Genomic DNA, 9,873 nt, shown 5'->3' with positions numbered 1-9,873 from the left:
CATTCTAAGATCTCTAGGTCTATTAGTCGATTTTGATCGAAATTGACTGATGAGTTTTTTTAACAAAAAGAAATCAATCCGATTGAAAAAAAATTGATTTTTTACAATCGAATTATTTTAAAGACGAGGGTAAAATGGAAAGTGAATATATGATTTGATAATTTTAAAATTATGATATATGATTTAGATATTTTAAAAATTTATTTACTGATTTAGGTAAAAATAGTTGATTTTTCTTATAAAGCACACGGCGTAGGAGGTACGATACCTAGGCAACGCTATAACACAGTACCACCACTCCAGTGGGGGGCGCCTGCCCAGGCCGCCCCAACTGACCGACCACCGTCAACTCCCCCGCCTGCCCAAACGCCATCACAACCACAGCAGTCATGGCACCCCCTCCAGGGACCGACGAGGCCCACACCCGCGAGAACTTTGCCAAGTTCTTCAAGTGCTGGATCGCGGAGCAGGAGCGCGATCTCCAGAACCTCCGCTCCGCCTTCACCTCTATCGCCGTCGACTCACCTGCCGACTAAGGATATATATCTTCACAATGACATGATATTATCTACTTTGGGCCTAGGCTCTCATGGCTTTGCTCTTAGGCTCTCCCAAAAAGGCTGCATGTCAATGGAAATATCCTACATCCTTTTAAACCCATGATCTTTACTAGATCTTTCCAATGTGAGACTTTGATTAAAGTCTAACAATCCTCCTCTCAAACAAGGACCACAATTACTCTCATGGTTTGAGCCTCCCCGTGAGCATCTGGTCATCCTGACCTGCTCTGGACATCCCCGTGAGCATCCATATCTGGTCACTCTTGATCTGCTCCGGGCCTACCTCCAACTTCGTTCAAGGCCACCTCACATGGGTTTGGTCTAGACTATGACTCTAATACCATTTGTTGTGTAAAACGATATCCACATATCTCCATAATGATATGATATTATCTATTTTGAGACTAGACCCTCATGACTTTACTCTTAGCCTCTTACTAAAAGATCTCATGTCAATGAAAATATCCTATATTCTTTTAAACTAATGATCTTTATCAAATATTTTTAATATGAAACTTTAAATCAACATCAACAACCTTCCACAATTGCAGTTGATCAAATCGCGTCCTCGGGCACTACGAATACTATTACCGCGCCAAGCCCTGTCTGCCCGCGCCGACGTCGCCTCCATGTTCTCCCCATCCTGGATCTCCTCCACCGAGAACCTGTTTCTCTGGGTGGGCGGCTGGCGCCCCACCCTCTTCTTCCACCTCCTCTATTCCAAATCGGGCCTCCAGCTCGAATCCCACCTCGACGACATCCTCGGCGGCGGCGGCCGCATGGGGCAGCTCGGCGACCTCGCCGTGGTTACGCACTATCAGCTCCTGCGCGTCGATCGGCTCCACCAGCGAACCGTGCGCCGCGAGCGGGAGATCTCGGAGGAGGCAGCGCGCGCGCAGGAGACCGTGGCCGACGCGGAGATGGTGGGCCTATCGTCGACGGTGGCTGCCGAAGGGGAGGAAGGAGTAAGGAACGAGGCGGAGATGGAGGCCTATCGTCGAGATGCTGCGTCCGGCACAGGCCGTGCAATTCATGATTTCTGCTGCGGAGCTGCATCTCAAAGTGCACGAGTTCGGGAAGAACAAGGACGCCGCCGACGGCCGTATCGCCGCCGTCGCCTAGTTGCAGAACTCAATCCAGCTATGCTCTTCCCACCCTTTTCGAGGCAAATCGACCGAACAATTGAAGTTTCAGAGCTTTATATATCCTAATACTTATCAATAATTTTGTAGTTGTAGTACTGGTAACCTTTAACTTCTGTCCTCTTTCATTCATCGTCCATGGCGATGATGTCTGTGAACTCAGCGCATCTCTTTTCTCATCTGCAAAAAGCCTTGTTTCCAACCATAAACAGAGAGAAGATCGAGGCATCTCTTGGACCTTCAGGAAGCTTAGAACACTAAAAAGAGGTTAGATATCTTCGCTGGATTGGGGAATAATCGCTAGAAAATGTTTTTAATTTGTCAAACTCCTTGGAATTGTCCTTTAAATTTAATTTCGAGTGAGTAGTGTTCATCCCTGCCGTGCCCTGGTAAGAAGCAATCTTTCATCCGCTTGATTTGACTAAGCCTAAGGAATCATAGGCGATGCGGATCCGTGTCGAAGTGAAATGTAGCGATAGAATACGCCAATCGTCAAAAGCTACCTATAAACTTGTTTACGATTAGAAATAGGGTTGGCCGCCCTATTTGAACCAGGCCTATACAAGAGCATGCTTTAGGATTTACCTGGTAGGATTAATTGGATGCTCAATAATTGGATTCAAAAAAAGAAGGGATTGTCAATAGATGAAATCATTAAAATGATCAACGTATCTCTATTTTTGAATAAGAGGAGTAAATTTTAGAGTATTTTAGTTGAATCAAACATTAAGATACTAAATTTATCCTAAAATTTCTATAATTTTCTTATAAATAATTTCCAATCCACCCCTTTTTCAATAATACAAACAATTCTTAATTCTTTCATCTCATACTCTCAACTCAATCTGTAATTCTCATTCTTTAAATTCGTATTTCGTCTAATTTTCTCTTTTAATATTGGTTATAGTTTGGATTTAATTTGATATATCTAAGGTCAAAAGTAAATTTTGATCAAACTCGGTGATAGTTAACCCAGATCCAGATTCAAACAAATTTGATAATAATTAGAGTTAGAAAAGTCCTAAAAATATAGGAGTATTGTTGTTAAGTGAATATGATAGGTGTAAGTGCATGCGTCCTAAATTTCTCAATGATGTTTTTTTTTTTTTTAAGAAATTCACAAGAGGCTGACTAGGATGTAGAATCAAGATTGATGGAAACGGTTATACTTGGGAAAATTCCTAAAAGGCATGGTGACCAAAATTCTGATTTGGATATGGTTTGGATTGAATTTGATAATCCAATTCCATTAATAAAGTTTTGGTTAAAAATTCATTGATGGTATAAGATTCAAAATCAAAGTTAGATCATGGTTAAGAGTTATAAATACATAAACACTGTTATTGATCAATTATGATAAGTCTAATTCCAATAAACACTTTGTGACCAAGATTGGAATTACTTAAGACGGTATTTTTTTTTTTCAAAATTCAAAGAATGCTCACTAGGGTGTGCAACCAAGATTGGTGGGCTTTGTTCCACTAAAGCGATTCCCTAGAAGACATTGGTCCTAATTTGGTTTGAATCTAATGTGCCTATGGTCATCATTGAGTTTTAGCTAATAACTCATGGCTGATTCTGAATGTTTGAACATAGTAAAAGAGTCCTAGGAACTCATAGGTTTTTTTGTTTATTGAATATAATAGGTTAAAGTCCAACATTGTCTTTGTATCGGAAATTCTCACTAAATTTTTTTCAAAGATCCACAAGAGGCTAACTAGGCTGTGGAACCAAGGTTGGTGGGCATTATTACACTCAAAGAAATCCCTAGAAGACATTAGTCGCAGTTTGAATTGAATCTAATGTGTTTAAGTCCATTAATGAGTTTTACCACAAATCATTAATGGTTGACCAGGGTGGAGATTCAAGAGGTTTGACCATAGTTAAAGTTAGGAGACTCTCATAAATATAGGTATTGTTGTTAAATGAATAGTCTAAGTGTATTAGTAAATATGTGTTATCAAAACTTGACAAGGTTGAAGTTTTTTCAAAAATTCATAGAAGGTTGACTAGGATGGGTAACCAAGGTTGGTAGGCATGGTTACACTAGGATAGTCTTTATAAGACATTGGTCCTAATTTGGATTAGATTTTTTGTGTATAAGATCATTAATGAATTTTGACTAAAACTCATTGATAGTTGATCAGGTACAAATTTAGAATGTTTAAGCTAATTTTAGTCATTAGGAGAGTCCTAGGAATGTGCAAGTGTTGTTATTGAATGAATATCATAAGATTATACACACCACTAAGTATGTGCAAAAACTTCACATAGCATGGGTGGAGCTTACATGGGCCCGTGTGGGCAACTATCCACATTAGGCTTAACAAAGCTCTGCCGATCAGCCCATGAGACTGATTTTAGGGTTTAGGTGTTGTCTCACCTATTCTATGCTCATCACGTAGAAAATTACAATTTATCTAGGCATCATTGATCATCTTAGCTAACATTTCCATGTGTTTTTTTTTTTAGAGTTGACGCCATATTTATGGTAAAAAAATCCACCAATTCAATTGATAATAAACGATTACATTGGTGGTTTTTAAGAAACACACCAATTAGTCAATTGAGCAAATAACGAATTTAAATTGTTAGATAATTAATAATCAATTTAATCAATGAAAATTCATGTGGTCGAAAACCGCTTCAAGATCCAATTCAAATGATAAAAACATTAAGATCAAAATAAATTGAACGATGAAAAATAATAAACGGAGTAGAAGTTTTCTACTACTCTATGAAAATTTTATAGTTAGATCTAAGATTTAATGTCATCGATCAGGGGTGGATCCAGTGAGGGACGGTATCAGCGGTCACCCCCTTTTCTTTGTCGACGGTGAAACCCTTAATATTATGAGGTTTCATCGGTGGAGATAAAGAATATCATCCTTTGTTTCATGTAAAAATCATCCCTCCATATTTAAATTTCTGGATCCGTCATTATCATCAATCAAACATCTTTTTACTCATCGTAAGATAAATGACGTGAACTGAGATTTGGGTCTCTTCTAGCACCCATTAGAAGCGGCGACGGCGGCATTACAGATGAGGCAAATGCCTCAGCCTGCAGGAACCCAGGTCGGATCCCACCGCCAAATCTGGGAGTAAGTGTGGACGTCACCCCCTCGAAAAAAAAAACACTAGTGCCTCCATCCCTTTCCCATGTTAGTCCACTCGCTGAGTTGTAAATTTAAACATGGCATTAATATTTGATGTATCATTTTTATTGTTTTACAAATAATTTTTTATTAATGTTATTATATTTATATATTAACTAATTAAATATATTAATATTATTAAACTGATTTAATTTTTATCTAAATCTAAACTTCTTACTCATCTTCTTCCCACTCAACAAAGAATTCTGCTCAAAGGTAATCCTAATTTTTTTTCTTATTCAACAAAAAAAGATACAAGGCAGTGACATGGTTGCTCGCACTGCCCGACAAAGTAGCGACATGACAGTCTTCCGAGTGACCGCTGCCCCCACAAAGCAATGACGCAGTCATTGTCCCACTAGATAACAACATTGTCGCTCGCGAAGTGGGTGTTGCCCTGTCAATTGCAACAGTAGAAGAGTGTTTTTGCCATGATAATTATGAAAAATAGATTGTGAAATTGAATGAGTGATAATTGGATAAATGATAATTTTATTGTCTATATAAAGAAAGATATATTTCTAATAATTGATAATGAAATTAAAAGGTTTCAAAATATGAAGACTTAAAAAATAATAATTGTAAGGTAATATTTTAAGATTATAAGATTTTATATTTTTTTTATTTTATTAATTATATTATAGTGTAGAAGGAGAGTTTTAGTGCAATAGTAAAATTATTATCATATGACTTAGAGGTCAGAGGTTTGAGTCTTGAAAATAATCTCTTGTAAAATAGGATAAAATTGTGCACAATAGACTCTTCCCAGGGACCTCGCGCTAGTGAGAGTTTCATTCATAGGATTATCCTTATTAATTATATTATATTATTATCTACACTGAATCAAAATCCTAACTCCACTCCTACACATGATGCATGTAGGATGTGGAACCAACTTTAAATTTGTGCCCTCGGGACTATGGTGCAGCGGCAAGGTATCCAGGTTTTCACCCAGGTATTCGCGGTTCGAGCCTCAACTATGACAAATTTGTAGGAATTTTTTTTCCAAGTGGGGCACATAACTAATGGATGTTGGGCTCATGGACTGCTTCCTGATTTACCCTAATGACTGATGAGAAACTTCCGTGGGGTTAAGCTGATCATCCTGACTCAATGTTACCCAACCTGATTAATCATATAGGACGTGAAACTAAAGTTAATGAACATGGTTACATTCAAGATAGTTCCTAAAAGATTTGAATTCAATCTGATGCGCTTAAGGTCAACAACAAATTTTAGTCAAAAATCATGAAAGACTTACCTAGCCTAAGATTTAAAAAATTTAAGCAATATTGTCAAAGTGTGGAGAGTCCTGAGAATACATACGTGTTATTGTTGACTAAATAGGATAAAGTCTAACTACACCAATAGTGAGTATATGATAAAACTTCACAAGGTTGATTCTTCTTTTCAAAAACTTAAAAGAGGTTAACTAGGATGAGGTACGGGCATGCTCGAACTTAGGATATTCCCTAAAAGACAGTGATCCAAGTTGGATTGAATTTGATGTGATATTCAGTGTGTTTTAAACACTGATCCAAGATTCAGAAAGTTCAAGAATGGTTAGAGTAAAGAGAGTCCAAGCAATACATAACTCTTTTTGTTCAATGAATAAGATAAACCTAAATACAATAGTGAGTATGTGCCAAAACTTCACAAGGCATAATGAACCAAGGTTGGTGGACATTATTACACTCAAGATAGTACCTAAAAGACATTGATCCTAATTTGGATTGAATTTGATGTGCCTAAGGTCATTGTCAGGGTTGAAGTTTAGAAATATTGAGCATGGTCCTAATAAGGAGAGTCTTAATAATACATTGATGTTGTTGTTGAGTGAATATGTATGTCCAAGTCCAACAAGGTCATTATTTTTTTTTCAAAAACTCACAAAAGGCTAACTAAAGTATGGAACTAAGGTTGGTGAACATGATCACCCTTAAGAAAGTCCAAACCAAAATTTACTAATGGTTAACCAAGGTCTAGATTAAGAATGTTTGAGCATGATTAGAGTCAAGAGAGTACCAAAAATATATACGTGTGCTGTTGTTGAATGAATAGGATAAGCCTATGTGCACCAATGAGTTTATATAAAAATTTCATAAAGTTGATTTTTTTTTTTTTAAGAGTCTCATAGGAGACTAATTATGATATGGAACGAAGGTCGGTGGATATGGTTAGCCTCAGGATAGTCCCTAGAAGACATTGTCCTAGTTTAAACTGAATCTAATGTGCATAAGTCATTAGTCAGTCTTGGCTAAAATTATTGATATCTAGGCAAAGTTTAAAAAAAGTTTAGGCATGATTAGAGTCAGGAAAGTATCATAAATACATAGGTGTTATTGTTAAATGAATATAATAAGCCTAAGTGCACCAGTATGTGTCAAAACTTCACAAGGATAAATATTTTTAAAAAATTTAGAAGAGGCAAATTAAGTTGTGGAACTAAGGTTGGTGGGCATGTTTGCGCCCAAGATATTCCCTAGAAGACATAGGTACTTGTTTGGATTAAATTTGATAACACTAAATTCATCAATAAATTTTAACCATAACTCATTGGTATGATCAGAGTTGGGAAAATTTCAGGAACACACAAGTGTCCTTGTCGATTGAATGTGATAGACTCATGTCCAATAATAACTCTATGCTAAAATTACTCAAGAGTGGAATTCTTTTAGAAACTCACAAAGAGTTAATAAGGGTGTCGAACCAAAGTTGGTGGACATGGTTATGCTCAAGGAGACATTGGTCTTATTTTTGATTAAATTTCATATATCTAAGACTATTAATGAGTTTTGATCAAAACTTATTGATAGCTACCTTGGTCCAGATTTAGAAAGTCTGAGAATAGTAGATAGATAGGAGAGTTCCAATAATACATAGATATTTTTAAATGGATTTTATAAGCGTAATGCACTAGTGAGTATGTGGCAAAACTTCGTAAGGCTATTTTTTAAAAAACTCTTGAGGGTCTAATTAGGTTGCGAAATCAATGTTGGTGGACATGATTAGACTGAGGATAGTCTCAGAATACATTGGTTTTAGTTTGGATTGAATTTGATAACTCAAAATTAATTAGTGAGTTTTAATCAAAACCCAATAATAGTTGACTAGTGTCCAAATTAAAAATGTTTGAGTATTGTCAAGTTAAGGGAGTCCCTAGAATACATAAGTGATATTATTGAGTAAATATGATAAGCTTAAGTTCTCTAGTGAGTATGTGCCAAAGTTTCACAAGGTTTGGGGCGCATAGTTATATCCTTCTTTGAATTGAATCACATAATACTAAGTTCATTAGTAAGTTTTGTCCAAAAATCATTGATGGTTGTACATGGTCTAAAATCATAGAGTTTTGAGCATGACTAGTGTCAAAAAATTCCTAGGAACACATAGGCATTGTTATTGGTTGAATATGATAAGCTTAAGTCCAACAATGATTGTACCAAGATTACTTAATGTTCTTTTTTTTCCAAAACCTCCCAAAAAATTAACTAGGGTATAGAACCAAGGTTAGTGGGAATAATTACATACAAGCGAATCCATAGAAGACATTGATCCTAATTTGGATTGAATCATACAACCCAAAGTCCATTTGTGAGTTTTGACTAAAATTTGCTAATGATTGATTATTGTCCAAATTTAAAATGTTTGAGTATGGTCAGAGTTACAAGAGTCTTAGTAATACATAAGTGTTATTATTGAGTGAATATAATAAACCTAAATGCATGGTGAATTTGTGCTGAAACTTCACAAGGTTAAATTTTACCAAAAACTTATAGGAGGCTAACTAGGATGTGGAACCAGAGTTGGTGGATATGGTTACACTCAACATAGTCCTTAGAAGACTGGTTCTAGTTTGGATTGAATGAGATAAGTCAAAGTCCATTAATAAGCTTTGGCCAAGATTCACTATTAGCTGAATATATAAGTGTTACTGAGTGAATATGATAAATCTAATTAATTCCATTAGTGACTTTTGATAAAATTACACAACATTGAATATTTTGAAAAACTTACAAAAAGGCTAGATAGAGTTCAAAACCAAAGTTGATGCACGTGATCATTTTTAATATTCTCTAGAAGATATGGTTTTGATTTCAATTGAATATGATAAATCTAAGTCTATTAATAAATTTTAGACAAAATTCACTTATGACTAACTAGTATTTAGAATTGATCCGGCAGTAAGAACAGGGGACCCTCGTTCTGGGGAGTCAACGCCACGTGGAAGTCAAAATGCCAGGTGGCCGACCGGAGAAGGGTGGCCCGACCGGAAGTCCAAGCAAAGGGTGGATCGATAGGCCGGCCGGAGAAGGGTAGACCAACCGTCCGGCCGGTCGACCGGTGTCTGACTGATGACAAAAGGCGCCCCGGCAGGAGTCGGGGTTCTGACGCTCATTGAACAGGATCGCAGGGCCGAGAGGATGTCACGCTCGGCCAAAGACGTAAGGTAGCATACTTCTAACAGTCTCCACAGAACACGTTATCAAGAATCCCCCAAGTAGACCACTATATATCACCGGCCGGACGTAAGGCGAATGCTGGCCGGTCGGACGCCCGGCAAGGAGTAAGGAGAAAAGGACAAGGGACATCTTCTGACAGCGGACATGCTCTATAATTCGGCCATACTCCAAATCTTACGACCAGGGGTTCCGCTGTTCCATCGAAGACGTGCTTGGACTGTAGCAGTATGGGGTCAGGTAAGCTCACTGACAGGCCTTTACTTGGGTATGGGCTGAGGACACGTGTACACCTCGGTATGAGTGCACCCGCTCCTCCACAGCCCTATATAAAGGCTCTCATCCTTCGACGGAGGTACACATTCTACGATTCTTGTAGCCACTTCCTTGTTGAGCTTTGCCTGACTTGAGCGTCGGAGGGTTGCCGCCGAGAACCCCTTCCCGGCCCGACTTCTGTGCAGGTTCGCCGGAGGACCGTACTACCGGTCGGAGATCCACGTCAGTGACTCGGAGAGCGCCACGTGCCCAGCGTCCGTTGGTTCATCTTTCGGAC

The 9,873-nt window shown here is 37.9% G+C and overlaps 1 pseudogene; it reads left to right on the top strand.

The window, feature by feature from the left end:
• Positions 1–1,118: 1,118 nt before the first annotated feature.
• On the top strand, positions 1,119–1,937 carry LOC122013666 (annotated as a pseudogene).
• Positions 1,938–9,873: the final 7,936 nt, after the last annotated feature.

Source organism: Zingiber officinale, chromosome 8B (genome assembly GCF_018446385.1).
Source record: "Zingiber officinale cultivar Zhangliang chromosome 8B, Zo_v1.1, whole genome shotgun sequence".
Lineage (NCBI taxonomy): Eukaryota > Viridiplantae > Streptophyta > Magnoliopsida > Zingiberales > Zingiberaceae > Zingiber > Zingiber officinale.
This window is presented reverse-complemented; position numbering and strand designations above follow the sequence as displayed.